We start from the raw sequence: 22,945 nt of genomic DNA, 5'->3' as shown, positions 1-22,945 counted from the left end.
AACTTATTTATTTATTTATTTTTGTATTAATGTAGCTTAATGCTAATTTCTTTATCAGTATTAAAGGGGACTACCCCTTTTTTTTTAAATATACCTATATGATGTACAAAACATGTGCAGGAAGTTCTTTACACAAAAATCATCTCTGTTCTTGCTAGTTTCAGATATACTAGTTATATACTAGTTAAAGCTAGTGCTAAATAGCGGATCGCCCAGGAGCTGCTGGCAGGTGAAGTGTGCTAGCGCTTAGACAGCAACACCACCCAGGAGCATCTATCTATTATATTACACCAAATTATAAAACTAATAACAAGGCTATACAAGATAAAACCATGCAGCAGTACGCAAATCATTTACCGTGTGTTTTTCATACTATAAGACAAGACGGATAATAAGGTGTACTCTTAATGAGATCTATCTATCTATAATGGTCTATTTTCTTACACAAGGCGCACCGGATTATGAGACGCATTAAGCGACACTAGTAAGGATGCCTACATCAAAGTGAAGCAAGGGTATCGTCATGTTTCCCTTCTAATGGTGAAGCTGTGGAAAGTGCCTAAGTAAACAAAACAGTCAAACGAGTGCTGGATGTTAATGTACACAGATTTCTTTCCTGAAAACTGTTTATTTGGGTGAGTAAAGCGCTTCTGTTTATTTACAGTAAGATTAGAATTCCAATATTTTGTCCAAGGGTGAGCGCTAACCGCGGTTAGCAGCATAGCCAGCTGCAGTTAGCAGTGCTAGCCAGCCCTGGTTAGCAGCATAGCCAGCTGGAGTTAGCAGTGCTAGCCAGCCTCAGTCAGCAGCGCTAGCCAGCCTCAGTTAGCAGTGTTAGCCAGCCCTGGTTAGCAGCATAGCCAGCTGTGGTTAGCAGTGCTAGCCAGCCTCAGTTAGCAGCGCTATCCAGCCCTGGTTAGCAGCATAGCTAGCTTTGGTTAGTAGTGCTAGCCACCTGTGGTTAGCAGTGCTAGCCAGCCTCAGTTAGCAGTGCTATTCAGCCCTGGTTAGCAGCATAGCCAGCCTCAGTTAGCAGCGCTAGCCAGCCTCAGTTAGCAGTGCTAGCCAGCCCCTTTTAGCAGCGCTAGCTAGCCCCAGCTTTACTGCTCCTTACAACCTGACCAGTAGAATTCATACATAAGGCGCACCGGACTATAAAATGCACTGTAATTGAATCTGTTATTCAGCATTTTAGTGTCTGATCTACACTTATATAGCACTCAGCGGTTATGAAATTGGTTATTGATGGAAACACTGTACAAGCTTGCAACTTTTTTTATATTGATGACACAGTGCTCTTGTAAATATACATGCACACACACACACATACACATACACACACACACAAATGTCTGTTTGCTGAGGCAGTCCTTTGGTCGAGACCTATGCTACGTGAGTGTGTGTGTTGCCCATTTTGAGTCTTGTCATTCTCAGTGATGTAATAGGCCGTATTTAGTGGGAGTCAGCAGCTGTCCTTCTAAATCAGCAGCGGCTACTGTAAAAACAGCACACACACACACAAACACACACACACACACACACACGCTGAAATAATCTCATACTCTCACTGGATAAAATTGGAGACCATGACGGAACTGGCGAGGCTGACCAGCACAACACACACTCACGTCCCTTCAGAGGAATCAATAATGAACTCCACTGAGAGGCATAATTAAATGAGCTGAAGATAAAGCCAGTGTAAGCTCTAATGACCCACTCGCCTCAGAGCCGTGGCCATTGTTCTGCGCCCGATGGTCACTCAGGGCACTGCAGATGGCACTAACAGCCCGAGGCCACGCTATAGGATTATGTAACATCATGTATGGGCTATAAATAGGCTTAGTAATCTTGCGATTACATAGCAAAAGTCAGATCTCACACACTTACTATTACGATTACGAATTGTTTTTTTTTTTTGCATATGCATTCCAGTATCAGTTACAGCACAGTGACACGCCTAAGTATAAACACCCCCAGTGTTCTGCTATTGTGACGCAAAGTGAGAAGTGATAAGACTAAATATGATCTCTTGTGCACATAGGTATGTAAGATCATGAGATGACAGCATCTTCTCCGGTTTGCTGGAGTGAAGAGCAGCCCAGGCATCCCACCTATCACGTAAGTTCAGAGAGTCTCCTGCAATTTAATACCGGCTCTCTGATGCCACACGTCGCATTTCCATTTCAGAAACATATTTTAAATCACTGATAAGATAATGTTTGACTCAATAATGCACAAAAAATAGATTTTTTCTGTGTTTTATGGCTACTGTGCCCGCACAGATCTTCCCAGCAAGGGGCTGGGCCCCTACTATAGCACGCTGACCTCCTCCACTCTCAGCCCAACCAGCAGGGTGGGTAATTAGCATTATGAGAAATCGCTGGCATTGCAGCTAACCAAAATATTCTAGGTTTCATTATGCAGGTCCACTGGGCTGAAGTTCATATTTCAAGATAAAAGTCCTATGGTGAAATATGTAAATTCTTTTAATATTTACACCTCAAATTAAGACATATTAAAGTACTCTAGAGTCTCCAGCTCTGTGAAAAAATAAGAGACCATTTAAAAATGATCAGTTTCTTGGATTTTACCTAATTTAAAAACTCTGGAATATAATTAAGAGGAGGATGAGTGAGCCAAAGCCATCAAACCAAGCTGAACTGCTTGAAAATTTGCACCAGGAATAAAGGCATAAACTTATCCAAAAGCAGTGTGTAAGACTGGTGGAGGAAAATACGATGCCAAGATGCATGAAAAAACTGTGATTAAATACCAGAGTTATTCCACTAAATATTAATTTCTCAACTCTTAAAACTTTATGAATATGAACTTGTTTTCTTTGCATTATTTGAGGTCTGTTATTTCTGTTATTTCAGCCATTTCTTATTTTCTGCAAACATATGCTCTAAATGACAATATTTTTATTTGGAATTTGGGAAAAATGTTATCAGTAGTTTATAGAATAAAACAACAATGTTCATTTTACTCAAACATAAACCTATAAATAGCAAAATCCGAGAAACTGATTCAGAAACTGAAGTGGTCTCTTAATTTTTTCCAGAGCTGTATTAATGCAATAGCTTGCATGGACCATCTGGAGTTCCCAGGGAACCGGATGAAGACTCCACTGCCATAGAGTATGAATAATAAAGCTCTTAAAATGCCTGATTAATAAAGGTCAGGAGCTCGGCTTCGTCATCAGTGCGGGATGACTGAGTTATCACTACAAGCTGAGAACTGATATGATACAGAGTCATGATGTGAGACAGAGAACATGTTCCGTCCACCTTGATAAAGAAATAATAAGTTGTAATAATTTAATTAGATTCCATTATGATTCATTAAGAAATGATTTCATTTATTTATTTATTTTTTCGTTCTTTGAAAGCTTTAACTTTTCAATTGATTTAATTTGATTAGATTTATTAGAACATTATTTAGTATCTTATGACACCTCAGACTTTACGATGATTTAGTTTCATTTTTCTGTATAAAAATAAATTTTATTGTACGACAATCCTATCCTTTTTTTTTTAGAAGTGATTCAGTGCTTTAGCACCATGACTAAATTTAATAGAATACACTTCCTTAGAAAATCATTGTATATGTATTAAAATCTCACATTTCGCCACACTTGAATTAGATTAAGCTTCAGTTCTTTAGGAAATTACTTTTATTTTTATGTTTTAAAATAATTTCCTGAAGAACTGAAAGAAATTGATTGAAATCCTGGTGACATTTGAGATGTGCCAAAGAAACCGAACCACTTCCAAAAAGAAGTGTATTCCAAATTAATTTAATTATGATAACTTGAATTCCATCAGATTAAATTTTATTATTATAGAAAATGGTTCAAAACCACAAAAACTCAAATTTCACCTGTGATCTAATTGGACTCTTCATTCACTGATTACAAAACGTTACAAAATCTCAAATTTCAGCTGATTCAGTTCCATTTGATCACATTTTGTTGTGAAATATTTTAAAACGTTATGGTTTATTTGATTGTGGTCCAATTTCGAGTTATGAATACACACTAAATAAAATAAACACTGAGCACATCACTGAATCATGATCAGTGATGTGCGACAGTGTATTTTTATACTCTTTTAAGCCAGGCTTTATATCCATCACAACACCACGAGTATCTGCCTGTCTGTATGTCTGTCTATGTGGGCCTGAGAAGGAATAACAATTAACCAAATAAGGCTTAACAGCAGCTTAGGCATCCCCTCATTAAAGTACCACAGGGCTATTTTTACGTGTATGCATACACACACACACACACACACACATACATATGCACGGGGTGGACGTGTCAACATAGTCACTCCAGACTGACCTCAACACCCAATCCATTATGAGGGTGCGTATGAGCTAAATGTCCCTGGCGTTGTAAGTGACAGGTTATAAAAAGCAACAGCAGTGTATAAACACACACATATACACACACTTTTATATGATAACTACATTTCATTACTGTGCAATACCATAGTGTACTACACAATTCATTACTGTACCATAGATTACTATACATTACAATGTAGATTACTGTAATATACTAATATACTACTGTAACTGTACTATTCATTACTGTATAATCAGTTACTATACTAAAGAGTACTGTACAGTCGGTTACTGTAACACAGAGTCCTGTAGTCAGTTACTATACTGTAGAGTACTATACAGTCTGTTACTATACTAAATAGTACTGTACAGTCAATTACTAAAATAAAGAGTACTGTACAGTCAGTTACTGTAACACAGATTACTGTACAGTCAGTTACTATACTAAAGAGTACTGTTCAGCCTGTTATTATACCACAGATTACTGTACAGTCAGTTACTATACCATAGATTTTTGTACAGTCAGTTACTATACTAAAGAATACTGTACAGTCTGTTAATATACTAAAGAGTACTGTACAGTCTGTAACTATACTAAAGAATACTGTACAGTCTGTTACTATACTAAAGAGTACTGTACAGTCAATTACTAAAATAAAGAGTACTGTACAGTCAGTTACTGTAACACAGATTACTGTACAGTCAGTTACTATACCATAGATTTTTGTACAGTCAGTTACTATACTAAAGAATACTGTACAGTCTGTTACTATACTAAAGAGTACTGTACAGTCTGTTACTATACTGTAGAGTACTGTACAGTCAGTTACTATACTGTAGAGTACTGTACAGTCTGTTAGTATACTAAAGAGTACTGTACAGTCTGTTAGTATACTAAAGAGTACTGTACAGTCTGTTAGTATACTAAAGAGTACTGTACAGTCTGTTACTATACTAAAGAATACTGTACAGTCTGTTACTATACTAAAGAGTACTGTACAGTCTGTTAGTATACTAAAGAGTACTGTACAGTCTGTTACTATACTAAAGAGTACTGTACAGTCTGTTACTATACTAAATAATACTGTACAGTCTGTTACTATACTAAAGAGTACTGTACAGTCTGTTACTATACTAAAGAGTACTGTACAGTCTGTTACTATACTAAAGAGTACTGTACAGTCTGTTACTATACCACAGATTACTGTACAGTCAGTTACTATACTATTGCTCACTATCCTATAGATTACTATTCTATAGATGTCTGTACTATAAATGATTACACTAATCGCTATCTGAATACTTAGTTATCTAATTAGGCTCTTTAATCAATAACTCTATTAAAATAAAACAATGTAAAATGTAATTCAACAGTCAGAAAGCCAAATAAGGTAAATTAAGTTAAAACTAAATTTGACTAAAGCACATACTATATTTGTCAGGTTTGCATGTGCTGTGTGTGTGTGTGTGTGTGTGTGCGTGTGTGTGTGCGCACACCCTTACTTCTCTTAGCCAGCATATAATGAATCTGCAGTTTGTTCTGGCCCATTTAAGAGCGCTAGGCCCAGCTCTTTTCTGACCTGGGACAATAGCCAAAAAAACAAACACCCACTAACACACACACACACACACAAAATCCTAGCTTTAGATATTGAGTTCTGTGCACAAAAACACACACATCTGACAGTGGATTTCCAGGGATTCTTTCTTTAGCATTTCAACTCATAAATCAAACTGTGTGTATTTGTTTGGATGTGTGTGTGTATTAGTTTTAGACATTATGTTCATTATTTTATTTTATTTCCAAATATTTGTGGATTTCCCTTCCAATAAATGCGTTCAGCTACTTTAAGCTGCACCCACTGCTGACAAAGATGTGCAAAGGCACACAAACACACACACACAGCTTGTTTAGTCCCTGTTGAGAAGTAATAGGACTGGCCAAAAGAATAGGACTGCCTAGTTCAGATAATCATTAACCTATTGGCACCATATCATGCATCAAATCCCAGAAATAGGCAATGCTCCAATATCTTGTAGAAAGCCTTCTCTGGGCAGTAGAGACAGTTACTCCAACAAAAGCAGGACAAACTATTTTTTTAATAATATTTTTTTGTTTAGAAAAAACAGAGTAGAATGAGTAGGTGTCCTATTACTTTTGTCCATACAGTGTACATACAGTCTTATCTTCGTACAGTGTGTGTTTTTATCAGCATTTTAACACCACGTCTGAGTGCTATTAAGGTTTCTGGTCAGTGCGCACACACACACACACACACACACAGGCAGTTCAGTACAGCTGAATGGAGGCGGTCAGTCAAGCACCCATTAAGTGCACATTAAATATGAATGATGATAAGAATTAACATGAAATAACTTCAGAGAGAAGCAGGATCACAGCTCAAGCCAGGCTGACATTGATTTCACACACACACACACACACACACACACACACACACACTTACAGTGGCTTGCAGCATGACCGCAAAGATGTGATGACACAGCTATAACAGATTTACACACTCTGTTTCTATGGCCATGAACCACAGCACAGAGAAAGAGGCTATTGTCCACACAGATACACAAGCTAAATGCTAACAGACGGCTAGCAGGTGCTGCTGAATGCTTTTAGAGCCTTAAATCATCAACCAAATGAGTGATGAGCAACATGCCTGATCCTGCTGTATCTACTAATGATTAATATCAGCCTGTATATCAAACGACAAGTCCGCACAATAAGCATCCTGGTGGGATGCCATTAACTACGATTAAACTGTTTCCTCCAAGTTAATCTCAGGGAAAAGGAAGCTAGCATGTGTGTGAGCTCATGCGCTACCAGGAAAACCACATTCCCATTACCTCATCCTAAACAAAAAGCACTGACTGGCTTATTATTTACATTAGCCACAGTCATTTCCTATAAGCTAAAGTGCTGCTTGGTGTCTAAAAGGCTAATGTAGCTAGCTAACAAGTGGCTAATTATGTAGAGTCACACAGTGTTGATGTCAGAAGTAATGTTTTAAATGGTATTTCGACTCAAATAAATGTGCTGAAAGCACCAAATCTTATATTTTTTTAACAAAAAAAAAAAAAAACACTGACTGGCTTATTTACATTAGCCACAGTCATTTCCTATAAGCTAAAGTGCTGCTTGGTGTCTAAAAGGCTAATGTAGCTAGCTAACAAGTGGCTAAATATGTAGTTATTTTGTTTATGCTCATAGATAGAAGTGAGTCACACAGTGTTGGTATCAGAAGTAATGTTTTAAATGGTATTTTGACTCAAATAAATTTGTTGAGAGCACCAAATCTTATATATTTTTTAACAAAACAAACAAAACAACACTGACTGGCTTATTTACATTAGTGCCAGTCGTTTCCTATTTAGCTAAAGTGCTCCTTGGTGTCTAAAAGGCTAATGTAGCTAGCTAACAAGTGGCTAAATATGTAGTTATTTTGTTTATGCTCATAGATAGAAGTGAGTCAAACAGTGTTGGTATCAGAAGTAATGTTTTAAATGGTATTTTGACTCAAATAAATGTATTAAGAGACCCAAATCTAATATTTTTTAAAGAAAAAAACTCTGGACTGGCTTATTTACATTAGTGCCAGTCCTTTCCTATTTAGTTAAAGCCCTGCTTGGTGTTTACGAGGCTAAAGTAGCTAGCTAACAAGTGGTCCATTTACTGCTACGCTAATACTTAAAATCGACACAAATTTACCTCAGAGTTTTCAATAATCTCTAAAGGAATTATGCAGTTTCTGACACTGTATAACAAACAGGCTTTAATAGGCCTACTGTTTTAAGTTTTAAGATGTAGCCTGTTCTTTTGTTCATGTTTATAGATAGCAGTGATTTACAATTTACACAGTGTTAGTATCGCAAATAATGCTTTAAATGGTATGTTGGACTCTAGTCCTGCTTAGTGTCTACAAGGCTAATGTATCTAGCTAACAGGTTGTCTGTTTACTGCTATGCTTACACTTAAAATTCACACAAATTTACCTGTGAGGTGTGAGGTGTTCAGTAATCTCTAAACAACTAGCTAGTAAATTATGCAGTTATTTTGTTCATGTTCATAGATATCAGTGAGTCATGGGGTCTTAGTATTAGATATAATGCTTTAAATGGTATTTCGGATGCAAAAACATTTCTTGAGAGCACCAAATCTCTAAATACAATTTAACAAAAAAACACTGACTGGTTCATTTACCTTACTCACAGTTCTGCTTGCTGTCCATGAGGGCAATGTAGCTAGCTAACAAGTGGTCCATTTACTGCTATGCTAACAGTTCAAATTGACACGAATTCCCCTCAGAATATGAGGTGTTCAGTAATCTCCAACGCGCTGCTGGTTCAAATCTCCTCTGGCTTTAACATCAGGACCAGCAATGTGTGCCAGGAGATTATTGGCACGGGTTTTTTCATGGCTGAACAAGCTTTACATGACCAAGCAAAATACCAAGCGTCAGAGGGGCGCTATATCTCAGGAGCAGTGACAACGTATTGTAGGGAGTGACACATCATGCTTCTCTCTCTGGCAGTCTCATGGATTAATAAGTTTGTTAGTTTGGTGAATGCCAGGACACCATAACTGTCTGACTGCACTATGCCAGTAATAAAGTTTGGTTGAGGGGGGATAATTATACATGGGTTGGCCTAGCCCTCTTAGTTCCTCTTAGTTCCAGCAAAGTGCATTCTTAAAGGTTTTTGGACAGTTGTATCCTTCAAACTTTGTGGAGACAGTTCGGAAAAGACCTGTTTTTTGTTCCGTGTATGGTTGGGCATTATTTGGTGAGTTTGTTGTAGAAGAATTGACAGATCCCTCTCAGAGCATCGCTTTCTACAAAAAATGCCCAAAAAATCTTCACCAATTACATATTAATGTAATGTTCTTCACTTTTTTCAGCCTATACAAATCATGTTAGGTCCATACATGGTATCCAAGAGATCCAACACTTATATCCTGCTTCTATGGGACGTTGGCAAATGTCAAGAGACGGGAACTAATATTGTATCCAATGACTTTTATTAACTTTCCCTTTACTTTTCACATTAAGGTAATGGCTTTGTTACAGCCACATCTCTTTCTCCCCAACGATGTTCTCAAAAACATGTCCTTGGCAACATGCTTGTGTTATCACTTTAATACACTCCAGGTCGTGCCGTACTGTGAGATATTGGCACTGGTGTATTGATCTACTTGACCTTTGCCCTTGTGCCTTGATCGCATTTGACCACACCAGTGCCAAAATCTCATGGTGCTGAAGTACAACACTGTGTATTGTATTATGACGTAATCCATCTAATCTGACTGCAGAAAACAGAAACACCTTAATAACAACACTTGTTGCAACTACTGTTTTCCTCTAGAGTCCAACGGGTAACCAGCCTTTGTTAATGGCCTGGTAAAGATGAGCCTTTTGCGCTAATATGCTGACCCGCTGGGCTAAGCCTTGGCACTCTGGACTCTCAGGAGGCCATTCAGGTTTCCGGTAATCACCCGCATTACTGGAATACGCTCAATTCTCAGCCAGATTTTGCATCAAAAAAGCTGCCAAAACACTCAGTGCTCTGATTCTAATTAGAAGATCTAACAGGGTTACCGCCATCCGCCGCCAAATCCCCACTGCCGAACTAACACTGTACTGAATGAGCACATGCAGTACTGAATTAACACATTCAGTAATGAACTGAAACACTTTCAGCTTCTCTGGAGTTTAATTTAACAGTGTTTATTATCCATCTGCACAAAGTCCAACTTAATGTCAGTTTATTCCACAGCGAAGTTTGAAAATTTTACATGAAGTAAATTTATTTCAGTACTTTAAGTGCAAATCTCAGCCACTTCATTCAGTACTGTAAATTAAAATCTGTGCCATCTGTGCACCCATCACACTGAACATTATAGCTATGTTTCAGTACTGTAAATTCAGCACAGTGCATTCAACACGGCTGCTGTTAATTCAGCACTGGTAGGTGTTAATTCAGCATTGCATGTGTTAATCTGTCTGGGTGTGTGAACACAGCGAGACATTTCAGCTCTGCTCCTGTTTCTGCTGCTGTCGAGCCTAATCTCTGTAGGACAGGTCAGTAGGATATATGGCCTGTGGTCAGTAGTGCTGTATAGCTGGACATTTCCCCTGTGGATATGTTGGTGATTTCTGCTATAACGAAAATAATAATAGAAGCACAGTTATAAGTAGGCTAATTCCTGAACATTCCATTAGCTACACTGTTAAAAAAAATTACTTTCTGATAGTACCATACTGTTAGATAATTGCTATTATTTATATATTTTTTTCTTAGAATTTTTTGCAGTTATTAATTGTATTTGACAGTGATATATTTTAACCGTAACCGTAAGATAATTTTTTGTAAAAATGTTTTATCTGAGAATTTTGTTTTTTGACAGTTAACTTTGTGAAAATTTGCCATTTAAAAGCTGAAATTTCTCGTAAAATTTTGTAAAAAAAAAAAAAAGTGTTTTTGTGTTCTTGCCTACATTCTAATACTCAAATACAAAAACTAATAATAATAATATTAATAATAATAATAATAATAATAATACACAGCAAAAGGCATCACTATAAAATCAACAAATCACTATAAAACTAAATAAAAGTTTCATGAAAAAGAAAACTATTGATGCATAAAGATAAAACACACTCTCTGTGTGAATTTTTTAATTATAACTTTTACATTTTACACAAAATAAAAAAAACGAAACAAGCCCGAAACAAAGGTTTGGATACCCTGCATGGTTACGCACTACCTAGTAGCAACCCTTTGGCAAGTATCACTGATTGTAAATGCTTTTTTAGCCAATCAAGGTACTTAATTGCCTTTGATTTTGATGTTTGTAGAGACAATTTTTTCTTAAATTAAGCTTTTTTATGTTTACTTCCAGAATATCCTGGAATTTTATTTAGTACATGGCACTGGCTGCAACACAACTGCAAAGTATGATTGATCCGCCCCCATGCTTAATAGTTGGAGAGGAAATTCTGTGCCTTTTTTGGCCAAATAGTTCTAATTTAACCTTATCTGTTCAGCAGGTGCTTAGATGAACCCATGACTGCTGTTTTTTTTTTTGGAACAAAGTTATAAAGCTTTAAAATTGGCACCACCATGCCTTATTCAACGATGACAGTGAACAAACCATGTGATTTGAGTGCTCAAATCTTCTTAGATTCCTAATTTTTCAAAGCACTCCTTACTCTACTCACTTACATTGTACAAAACACAACAAAAATAGACTAAAAGTCCTTAAAATGTTGAAAAGTGTGCGTTTCATCTTTTTCTTTATGCCTTTTGGAGATTATTCTTCATCATCTTCACCTATAGCTTGCTTAGCAAACCACTGTCATTGTGTATCAGGTAAATTCTTTTTATTTTTAATACAAAATAATGGTGCTCCTGATTCTGATTTCAAAATTTTAAATTCTAGTTTAAATTCTATGGTTAATAAATCTCAGACCACTTAAAAATGATTTTTCTTTGATTTTCCCAAATTGAAAACCTCTGGAATATAATCAAGAGGAAGATGGATGATCACAAACCATCAAACCAAACTAAACTGCTTGGATTTTTGCACCAGTGCAGGCATAAAGTTATCCAAAAGCAGTGTGTAAGACTGGTGGAGGAGAACATTATGCCAAGATGCATGAAAACTGTGATTAAAACCAGGGTTATTCAACCAAATATTGATTTCTGAACTCTTAAAACTTTATGAATATGAACTTGTTTTCTTGTTTGTTAATTCAGCAAGAAACTGATTTAGAAACTAAAGTGGTCTCTTGATTTTTTTTCCAGAGTTGTAGGTGCCCTATGTTCTTGTGTCCATGTGAGCTTATTCCTGCAATGTAACTTGTCAAGAATCTTATTTTTCAAGAGCACAAGTCCATTGTTTGGTCCGTGTTTGGTATTGATAAACACATCTTATAATGTTTTATATAATGATTTTCCAGAATAAAATGTATAGGGAAAAATACATAGTGGAAAGCACTTCTACATCAGAAATACTGTAGTAGCACTACTGGTGCACTTTAAAGGTACTTTCTTGCTTATCTGTGTCATATAAGCCAAATGATCTGTATCAAATTAGAATCTCTAGTGTAAACACATCACGATGGAATTCGGATCATTAAAACAGCAATAATGCGCCCTGTTCGCCGCGCTCGCTCCGCATTGGCTTCCATGCAGCTGAAGCGGGCAAAAAGCGCAAGCTCGCGCTACCGACCAGCTCTTACCGTGTCCGCGCGCTCTGCAGATCCCTCTCCTCGCGCGCGCTTCTTCTGTCCTCGCGCGATCTGCCTGATCCGGTGGCGTCACAAAGCAGTGATAGAAAAATGTAAAATAATACAAATATTACAGAGAGGAATGCCGCGCTCACCTGCGCGAGAACGAGCCGCAGACTATTGAGCTCCTCTCTCTCTCTCTCTCTCTCTCTCTCTCTCTCTCTTTAGCTCTCTCTCTTTCTCTTTCTGTGCGCGAGCAGCAACACCCCTTCCCTCTGTCTCTCTCTCTACCACTTTCTCTCCACCTCTCTCCCTCTCTCTCTACCTTTCTCTACCACTCCCTTTTCCTCTCTCCACCTCTCTCTCTACACATACATCTCTCTCTCCATATCTCCATCCCTCTCTCTCTGTCTACACACATCTCTCTCTCTCTCTCTCTCTCTCTCTCTGCAGTAGAGGGGAGGCGCGAGATTCCCGTTTGTTTCTGCTCGATTGAGAGAGGAGATGCTGATGGAGCGCACGGGCGCGCGCTCGCGAGGGTATGTAGATGAAGAGATGAAGCGATGGCGTCACAGGCAGGTCCAGCAACGCGCGCGCTCGCGAGCTTTCAGTCCAGCAGCGCGAGCTAAAGTCCAGCCCGCTCTCGCGCCGCTGCATGGCTGACATTCGCGGTAGCCATAGCAACCTGGGAGAACTGGTCCACGGTCAGAAGGGCAGGAGGAGGGTCGGGCACGTGCAGACGGAGCTCTTTATCTTACTAATAAAAAGTAAATGAATAAAAAAAAAATCATAGTAGTTTTCAAAATTCTGACAGTTTCATGGTATATCACGGTATTTAAAAAAAAAAATTAAAAGTCTTTGTTGCGGGTATGCACAACCCTAGTGTCATCATTCACATAATTCACCTAGCCACCGGTAAGATTGTGTTGTTTCAAGTGGCAACACGTTATTAAACCTTAACTGATGCAGTGAGTAGCTTCTTATTTGTTAAACATCCATGTGAAAAGACACTGTTATCCTGTGGTTGTTGAAATTGAGCATGCATCGATCACAGAAAACATCTAAGGAGATATCTGAAACTACTAAAATCAGGTTAAAAACTGTCCAATGTATTGTTAAAAAGTGAAAGGAGAGAAAAGCTTGAAGGATGGTGATAGGCAATCACTAAAATGTTTGGTAAAACCAAACCATCGAAAAAACAACACTAGAATGCAGGGATATGTTTAATAGTGAAAGTAAGAGCATTTCCTCACAAAGTGAAGGGAACTCGAAGTTTAAATGATTTTTTGAGTGATTGACCCTGAAAGAATAGTAAAAAGAAGTAGTAGAAGAAGAAGCCAAAGGCCAAACTGAAAATTGAATACTTTTTGGTGTTAACAATCCAACTGCACATGAAAACACCCTCTCCCTTGTCTACACACACACACACACACACATGCATAATATATTATTTAGTAGAGTAGCAATGGTGACCCACATATTGAACCAGTCATACTACACGTATTGGACACTCACTGTACACACACTGTACACTGTACACACTGCATCAGCGGACTAACAGATTAATCTACAACAAAGCAGGTCTAAACCGGACTGCTACACACACTGCATTCATAACACACAACTAATCACCCCGTTCTGCTGCTGCTGCTAGCTGATTGATTAAAGAGGGAATAATCCTGCAGAGGAATCTTAACAGTGAATTATGTGGCTGCCATTGTGGATTCTCTGAAAGGAGCTATAAACCTGTATCTAATATACAGGTGGTCTTTATTTGATATAGTATATATAAGCATATACACTATATACAGCTCTAGAGAAAATGAAGAGAGCACTTCAGTTTCTGAATCAGTGTCTCTGATTTTGCTATTTATAGGTTTATGTTTGAGTAAAATTAACATTGTTGTTTTATTCTATAAACTACAGACAACATTTCTCCCAAATTCCAAATAAAAATATTCTAATTTAGAGCATTTATTTGTAGAAAATGAGAAATGGCTGAAATAACAAAAAAGAAGCAGAGCTTTCAGACCTCAAATAATGCAAAAAAAGAAACAAAAACAAATTCATATTCACAAAGTAGTTTTAAGAGTTCAGAAATCAATTTTTGGTGAAACCCTGGTTTTTAATCACAGTTTTTTTCATGCATCTTGGCATCATGTTCTCCTCCTCCACCAGTCTTACACACTGCTTTTGGATAACTTTATGCTTTACACTCCTGGTGCAAAAATTCAAGCAGTTCAGTTTGGTGGTTTGATGGCTTGTGATCATCCATCTTCCCCTTGATTATATTCCAGGGGATTTGAATTTGGTAAAATCAAAGAAACTCCAAATTTTTAAGTGGTCTCTTATTTTAATTTAAAGCCAGGTTCAAACAGGACCATGCTCATCCATATGCTATGGCCTTTTCCTGATTAATGCTGGACTGTTTGATTGCGTAGTGCTTGTATGTGAGATTGTGTGTCAACTGGAAGAGAGAGCGAAGGACTGTGTGTGAGTGTGTGTGTGTGTGTGTGTGTGTGTGTGTGTGTGTGTGTGTGTGTGTGTGTGTGTGTGAGAGAGAGAGAGCTCTGCAGTCAGGGGTGTCCCTGCCTCATGAAATTTTAAAGTGTTTTTATCCAGAGAGGAGACAGCATGGTCTGCTGGGTTTATGAGAGTGCAATGATACACATTGCTGTCTTCAGCACCATACAGCAGAGCTGTCTGCAATCACTCTGATAGCAAATGTTTATGCTAATCTGGGCTGTACAATAATAGTTGTGAATTTTATATATTTATTCAGATATTTTATGTAATTTGCAGGCATCAGGGAGCCCCTATTAAAATGCGGGAGACTCCCGGAAGGTCTGTGAGAGGTGGGACCTCTCACATTGAGTATGCAGATAAATTAGGCTGGAGCTAACAAGGCTAAACACGAACATATGTCCAAAAACGCTCGACCAGGTAAAATATAAAAAATAATACGTGCTCTTCTTCTTGTCATCAACATTCAGATTAATGCTTCTTACTAAAATGCTAGCCTATGAAAGCAGGAGGAGCACCAAAGAAGAAGAAGTGAGGCAAAGGGGAGGAAAAAATCGTAATGAACACTGTTCAGATTTTAACCTAAAATGTGCAGGTTTACACTTTGTTTACACAATGTGGTCATATTATGCAAAACTCACTTTTTGCGTGCTTTTGTAATTACACATGGGACTGGACTGCCCCTATAAACACTCAAAGTGCAACAAAAAAAATAATAATTTGAAAGAATTTAGTCTCAGGGATCATATGCTTCAATGAGCAATTTGAATGGCTCCCTTATTTTAATATTACAATAAAAAAAACCTGCATAGAAGCACCCTGGCACAACCTTTCCCCCTTCAGTCCCCCCACCAGAGCCTGGATCAGTTGAAGAAACACAATTTCCGTCTGGTTCTGGTTGAGAACCTCAGACATTAAACAGCAGGATTAGCCAGTAGACTTTCTCTGAAGGAGGGATCTATACCTACTGTTCGTGGCAAGTCAGCAGTAAGCAGTAATATTTTTATGTAAGAGTAATTTTTGTAGAGACAATAGACCTATTCTAACCTGTGTAAAAACATGTATCTCTACAGACTAAGAGTGAGACTCCATCCAGCGCTGGATTTACTCTGGATTGGCGTCCCACCTCGGTCTGTTCGAGAGATGAAAGATGTCCAAATATAACCCCGGCACTGATTGCTGACCTTTCCAGTGGAACAGCACGCTGGTGGGTGGGTGTGGATGTCTGGTATGCAGGGCTGTGATAGCTGAAGGAGCAGGTTGAAGAGGAGAACGAGGAGGTAACCTTCAAACCTTCATCCTGTGAGGGGGCCAAAGATGGACACCCTCTAAAATAGCTCTAATGAGGCTAGCTTTGCAAAGAGAGAGAAACATAGAGACAGAACATAAACCCCCCTATACACCAAAGTATACCTGCAATATAAAACGGAAATCATGTGTTCATAATAAGATTTATTGAAACCGGCAAAGGAGTGTGTTACAAGTGGTGTGACAATATCTGCTGAAACGGTGTGAAGTTTGTTGGATTTACCCAATTAGAGGTGTGGTGTTGATTATGTTACGAGTATGTCAGTGGTGTAGCAGTGTGGAAAGTGTTAAAAGTCAGTGGTGTGACAGGTGTTTGGAGTGTGTGTTATGGGTCATTGGAGTGACATTGTGGGGTGTGTTACACGTTAGTGGTGTAACAGTGTTGAATGTGTTGGAGGTCAATGGTGTAACAGTGGTGTAATAACCTGAAGTGTGTTAGTCACTGGTTCTACAGCAGGAAATTTGTTATAGGTCAATAGTGGCAGTTTAAAAGCTGTTTTAAGTCAGCAGAGTAACAGAATGGATTGTTACAGTATGGAGGTTGTTACATTTACACATAGATCGGTGGTTGAACAGTGTTACAAGTCAGTGGTGTAACACTGTAAAGTGTGTTAATGGTCAGTGTTTCAACGGTGAGCCATGTTGTTAGTTTAGTATGAGTAACAGAATGTTAAGGGGAGATGGATGTAGGAATGCGTTTATATAGCTTGGCTAATGCCTTTTAAAAAAACTTGGCTATTATTAATTTTAATAAGTACCCTAATAAAAAGATAGAAAATAAATCTTACCTTAAAAAAATTTAATACACCAGTTTACTGTAAAACAACTCTTCTGTGTATCTAGTTCCTCAGTAGGTCTACTTACTGCAGCCTGTGAAGTTTTTAGTTTCTTCTTCACATTTTCCATTCCACCTTAACAGTTTCCCTGTATTAAAACAAAAATTCTCTTCGTTAAAACACAGGTCCCTTTTTAGACTGTTGTGCAGAAACCACAAACAGTCCACATAAAACAGAACATGGGGTCCCATTTGAATGTTCTGTTCCACCTTAAAAGCGTCAAAAATAGTATCTACAGCCTGAAGCCTGAGTGCTGCGACAGCAGCATTTAAGGCGGAATGATAAATTAGCACCATTTAACGTGGGATAGCAAATTCATTTGTTATTTATGTTGGGAAAAGTGTGTTTAAAGTGCATATTTTAAAAAAGCTAGCGCTACTTACGCGTAATGCTGTAGCCTGAGCAGCTGGTGTACATTAAGTGCTGTAACATTATTGGTGTAACATTGTGAAGTGTTCAAAAATGTTGGCGATATTATCAGGTGCGATGCAATATTAGCACACGTCTAGTTGGCTGAACTTTCACTTTAATTGACCTGGAGTATCTGTAGAAAGTGAGATGCCAGTACTGTGCTTTTGTTTGAAAGCTAAGACCAGTACTCCCAGTAATAGGGCTGTCCATTAATAACTGTAGGCCCACACAAACACACACAAACACACACACACACACTGTCTATAAGAGGTATGTCACAGGTCACTACTGGTGAAGTCATCCACAAGTCTCTAATTATCTAACACACGACCCCTAAAAATACCGTACAGCACTCCGACCCCTGTCCATCTGTCTGGTCTCTCTCTCTCGCTCTTACACACACACACACACACACACACGCATGCATGCATGGAAAAAAATAACTCCCTTATCTCCGGCTACTGTTCGCAAGCCTTCTGGAAAGCTCCAATCAGCGCTCCAAACAAAGCAAAGAGGCCTTATCTTTGTCCGTCTGGCTAGCATTAGCCACCTAGCATTCCGGACAAGCCATTCCACACTGAGGTCATGATTCTGCGTCTCCCGAAAAAAGCAGGTGCTGAGATAAGCAGAGCGGGATCTCTCATCATTCCAGGCTTTTGTGCTCACATCCCAGATTGGAATACTGAGTCTGGAATTAGACCTGTTCATATCCGCCCTGTCAGTTACGTCTTAAAGTGATGGTTTGGATAAAAATCAATCATACGCACAAGTATTCCAGTTAGACTGTTCGATTGGGAAAAAAGCTAATGCTAAAGCTAAAGCTAACTATTATTTCTGTATTTTTAGTGGGATTATTTGTTGGAAAATGGTTGAGTTTACAAAAGGAGATGCTAGGCTAATGTTGCTAACAAATGCTGGATTTTGAATGTCATCAATCTCACCTTTCACCTTTCTTACCATTTATTGTTGCTTTAAGAAACACCTGTACAAATATAAACAGATCCAAGTCCTGATTTAACCTAATTATTCCAAACTAGAACATGTACGAAATCAAATATGTATCTGAAATGATCAATCAACCCAGATGAAGGACAAATCAAAAGGGAGATCTCCTTAATATCTCTGTAGAATAGGAAGAGAGACACAGAAACAGAGAGAGAGAGAGAGAGAAAGAAGGAGGGAAAAAGGATTTATTGAGAGATTGTGAGAGAGAGTGAGAATAATAGATAACTAGCAAAATAAGAGAGAGTGATAAAAAAGTGATAAATAAAAGGTGAGAGAAAAAGAGTGAAAATGAAAGGGAGAGTGTATGGGAGAGAATGAGAGAAAGATGTAGAGAGAGAGAGAGAGAGAGAGAGAGAGAGATAGCAAGAGCAATATAGAAAGAGAAACAGAGTGAGTGAGAGACAGGGAGAGAGAGAGAGAGAGAAAGAGGGATAGTGTGAAAGAAAGAAAGGGGAATAGGAAGACAGAAACAGAGAGAGAGAGAGAGAGAGAGAGAGAGAGAGATAGCAAGAGCAATATAGAAAGAGAAACAGAGTGAGTGAGAGACAGGGAGAGAGAGAGAGAGAGAAAGAGGGATAGTGTGAAAGAAAGAAAGGGGAATAGGAAGACAGAAACAGAGAGAGAGAGAGAGAGAGAGAGAGAGAGAGAGGTGGAAAAGACGAGAATAGAAAGGTTCTCACCTGGCTCATGCTAGGGAATGTGTCAACACTTCACACACACACACACACACACACACCTCACCAAACCTCAGTCACAGCATCAAACCCACCTCTTCACAATAACAGCCTCATATCAGAGCCAAGTCTCAGTAGTACTTACCAATCTGCCTCTCTCCCACGCACATTACAGACAAAACACACACACACACACACACACACACACACACACACAGTCTAGACTGTAGACGGGCTCTTACCGCCAGTAGATAGTAGCGTAGGTCCACAGCCTACGTAATGACAGAGGAGCGCAGCTACTGTACATCAGCTCTAAACATCTACTGAACATAATCTACCATGACCAGATTACTCTATTCACTGCTGCTTTTGTCACTAAAGTGTGCAAAAGTGCTTCTCCTGCTGCCCTATAAAGGGTTCTTATCTCACATTTGGTGTAGTGTTCCTCTTAGTGAGAGATCGTTGACTACTAGACAAGCTTCAACGACACACTGAAAGACATTTTGACCAGTTTACCGACTTTAAGAGGAAGCACATCATTTGCCTGAGATAAGCAAGTTGGATATTTTAACAGGTTGCCTCCAATCTAGTCTGTCCATTAGTCAGACATTGTTGTTTTTAGTGAGGTGGTAAGGAAGAAACCTATGTTTTAAAATCGTCTGCGTCCTGTCATTACTTGCCCACCGCGCTCCGCAAAACTGTTTCTCCGGAGAGGAAATTTATTTGGGGCTTTGATTTGGCGCCCCCTCTCGTGCAGCGTCCCTATGCGTCGCATAGGCTGCATACCCCCTTTTTGCTCCACTTCACAGAGACATGAAAAAGTAAAAACCCTTCTGGGACAACTACTGTTATTCTGGACAGATGAGACCAAGATAGAGCTTTCTGGGAAAAAGCACATCATGAGGCCTACAAAGAAAAGTAGGCAGTACCTACAGTCAAATTTGCTGGAAGTTCAAAGATCCTCTTGCAATGGGTGCCTTGACTGTGGGCAGGGCATCATAAAATCTGAAGATTTACAAAGGAATTTGGGTTCCAATGTAGGTGCAGGTACAGTGATAGAAAGCTGGGTTTGAGTCCTAGGTCATGGGTCTTCCAGCAGGACAATGACCCCAAACATACATTCCAGTAGTTTTGCTTGAACTTATATATATTTTTTTCCTCTTTTTTAAGAATATGTTGGTTGTTGTTCCAAGGAAAAGGAAGGGGTGACCTTTAATCTGGCTGTTCTGAGTCACTGGCAAGATTACGTAATTGTCCCGACTCCCGTCCTGAAAAAAACACCCCTCTCCTTTCCTCTTGGAATGTGTGGGAAGGCATTCCTGCATTAATTCGCTGCATTCCTGCCGCCCCTCCCGGCCTCTGTTTTCTGACTGCAGGAAGCGCTCTGGCCACTGCTGCTGATCATGTGGTGCGATTGATCCCGGGACGCCGCCGGCGTTTGAAGTCTGCACAGCTGCTACCATAGAAGGCGAAGGAAGAGAGAAAGAGAGAGAGAAAGGAAAGGCATGTCGATCTCCCTGCAGATGTGAAAACCTCAATTATGCTGATACTCGAAAGCCTGATTGTGGGCTTTTTGTATTGAAATCCTGTATTAAATATGTTATATACAGGGGTTGGACAAAGAAACTGAAACACCTGTCATTTTAGTGTGGCTAAATTGGAGCAGCCTGGTGGTCAATCTTCATTAATTGCACATTGCACCAGTAAGAGCAGAGTGTGAAGGTTCAGTTAGCAGGGTAAGAGCACAGTTTTGCTCTAAATATTACATTGCAATGCACACAACATTATGGGTGACATAACAGAGTTCAAAAGAGGACAAATTGTTGGTGCACATCCTGCTGGAGCAGCTGTGACCAAGACAGCAAGTCTTTGTGATGCATCAAGAGCCATGGTATCCAGGGTAATGTCAGCATACTACCAAGAAGGACCAACCACATCCAACAGGATTAACTGTGGACGCTGTAAGATGAAGCTGTCTGAAAGGGATGTTCGGGTGCTAACCCGGATTGTATCCCAAAAACATAAAACCACGGCTGATCAAATCACGCAGAATTCAATGTGCACCTCAACTCAACTGTTTCCACCAAAACTGTTCGTCACCACAATAAATTATTGTGCTCTAAAACCAGGTGTTTCAGTTTCATTGTCCAACCCCTGTAGTTACATCCCTGACCACTGACCTGTAACACGCAACACACTGTTACACTGCTAAGTTTTAATAGATCTTTCAGCGGATGTGTGCGCATATAAATGTATATATTGACACTGTGTGATAACTTTGTTTTGAGTTAAGTAGATTAACTTTATTCACAGTTCAGTAAATCTGTTTTTAGCTCGGGTGTGATCTCACTGTAACTACAGTCTGAGTGTGAAATTCGAAGTGATTGCAGCAGAAATATAGCTGATGTAGACATGCTCTCAAATCGGCTGCAGCTTTACTGTGTTCTATTTGTGTACTCCACCCCCCAACACACAAACACACACACACACACACACACACACTCACACACTCGTACACACACTAATCCAGATTTACGCTTTTGTGTTTTTCCTCAGGTTGGTAATTATGTAATGTCTCAATTGTTTTCAATTGTTCTACTGGAAAAAAATGCTTTAGTTCTGGCTAGTGTTCCTGACATGAATGTCCTGAATAAAACACTGCCAAAGCATATTAATAATAATAATAATAATAATATTGGTGGTGGTCCAGTGGGCTAAATCGCCAGTTTGAATCCTGATCATGTAGCTCGCCATCAGCTGCCGGAGCCCTGAGAGAGCACAATTGGTCTTGCTCTCTCTTTCTGGGCGGGTAGATGGCGCTCTGTCCTGTCATCACTCCAAAAGGTGATGTCGCTCAGCACAAGGCATCTGTCAGCTGTTTTCTCTCTACTTTAGCAAAAGATGCTCCAGATATAGTCTAGCTTCAGATATATCCTCCTAGAGATGGAGAGAGTCCTAATGAGTGGGTTGGGTAATTGGCCCTCAAAATGAGGAGAAAAAGGAAAACAAAATTAGAAATAAATTATAAAACAAATACCTTAAATTGCACAAGCTCAAATTTAACCAGTATATTTTACAGCCAAATTTTACACCAAATTTTACGCCACTGTGAACGACTTTTTTATAGATTATTAGGCAGATTTAATTATGCAAAGATTTTTAATTGGTGGATTACATACATGTTTTTTTGTTGTTGTTGTTTTTTTTTGTTTAAATGGTGCAGCTCTGGTGTGTTTGGCGCTGGGCACATGATTGCTGCTGATTTTACTCTAGTATCTAGTACACTCTAGTACACACACACACACACACACACACTGTTACGAGTACCCAGGGGGCACTCGTAACAGTGTGTGTGTGTGTGTGTGTACAGGCATTTGGGGTGGGGCTGAGTCAGCAAGCAGTGTCTCCTGCAGCCTCCGATGAGGAAAAACCTATTGTTCTTTCACTCTCTCTCTCTTACACACACACAAACACACACACACACACACTTATCAGCAACCCCGACCTCAGCAATTATAAACAATCCCAGCTTTATAGACCATATCTAATACAGTGACATGCACTGGGCCATTGGATTGTGTGGGAATGGCATTTCCAGCAG

General features: G+C 39.1%; 1 protein-coding gene and 1 long non-coding RNA gene across 14 annotated transcripts in view; one reads left to right on the top strand and one right to left on the bottom strand.

The window, feature by feature from the left end:
- sorbs2a (sorbin and SH3 domain containing 2a) overlaps positions 1-13,151 on the bottom strand; it is an 89,921-nt gene extending 76,770 nt beyond the window's left edge. For 4 of the 12 annotated variants that reach the window (XM_022681671.2, XM_049472227.1, XM_022681673.2 and 1 more), the window contains exon 1: positions 12,600-13,138. The gene's annotated coding sequence lies outside the window, so the exon portion shown is untranslated. Of the gene's footprint in view, positions 1-12,599 lie in introns of all 12 variants that reach the window. The other 8 variants (XM_022681674.2, XM_049472230.1, XM_049472226.1 and 5 more) reach the window with 5 other exon arrangements.
- On the top strand, positions 154-21,830 carry LOC111195174 (uncharacterized). Of its 2 annotated transcripts, none has more exons than XR_002651508.2 (4): positions 154-540; positions 2,042-2,118; positions 16,184-16,390; positions 20,721-21,830. It is a non-coding gene; the product is annotated as an uncharacterized LOC111195174 (long non-coding RNA). The 2 variants fall into 2 exon arrangements; XR_007429467.1 differs by having other exon boundaries at positions 154-635.
- The last annotated feature ends 1,115 nt before the right edge of the window (positions 21,831-22,945 follow it).

The sequence above is a fragment of the Astyanax mexicanus genome, chromosome 25 (genome assembly GCF_023375975.1).
Source record: "Astyanax mexicanus isolate ESR-SI-001 chromosome 25, AstMex3_surface, whole genome shotgun sequence".
Lineage (NCBI taxonomy): Eukaryota > Metazoa > Chordata > Actinopteri > Characiformes > Acestrorhamphidae > Astyanax > Astyanax mexicanus.
The sequence above is the reverse complement of the archived record's forward strand: the minus strand, read 5'-3'. Positions and strand labels throughout refer to the sequence as shown.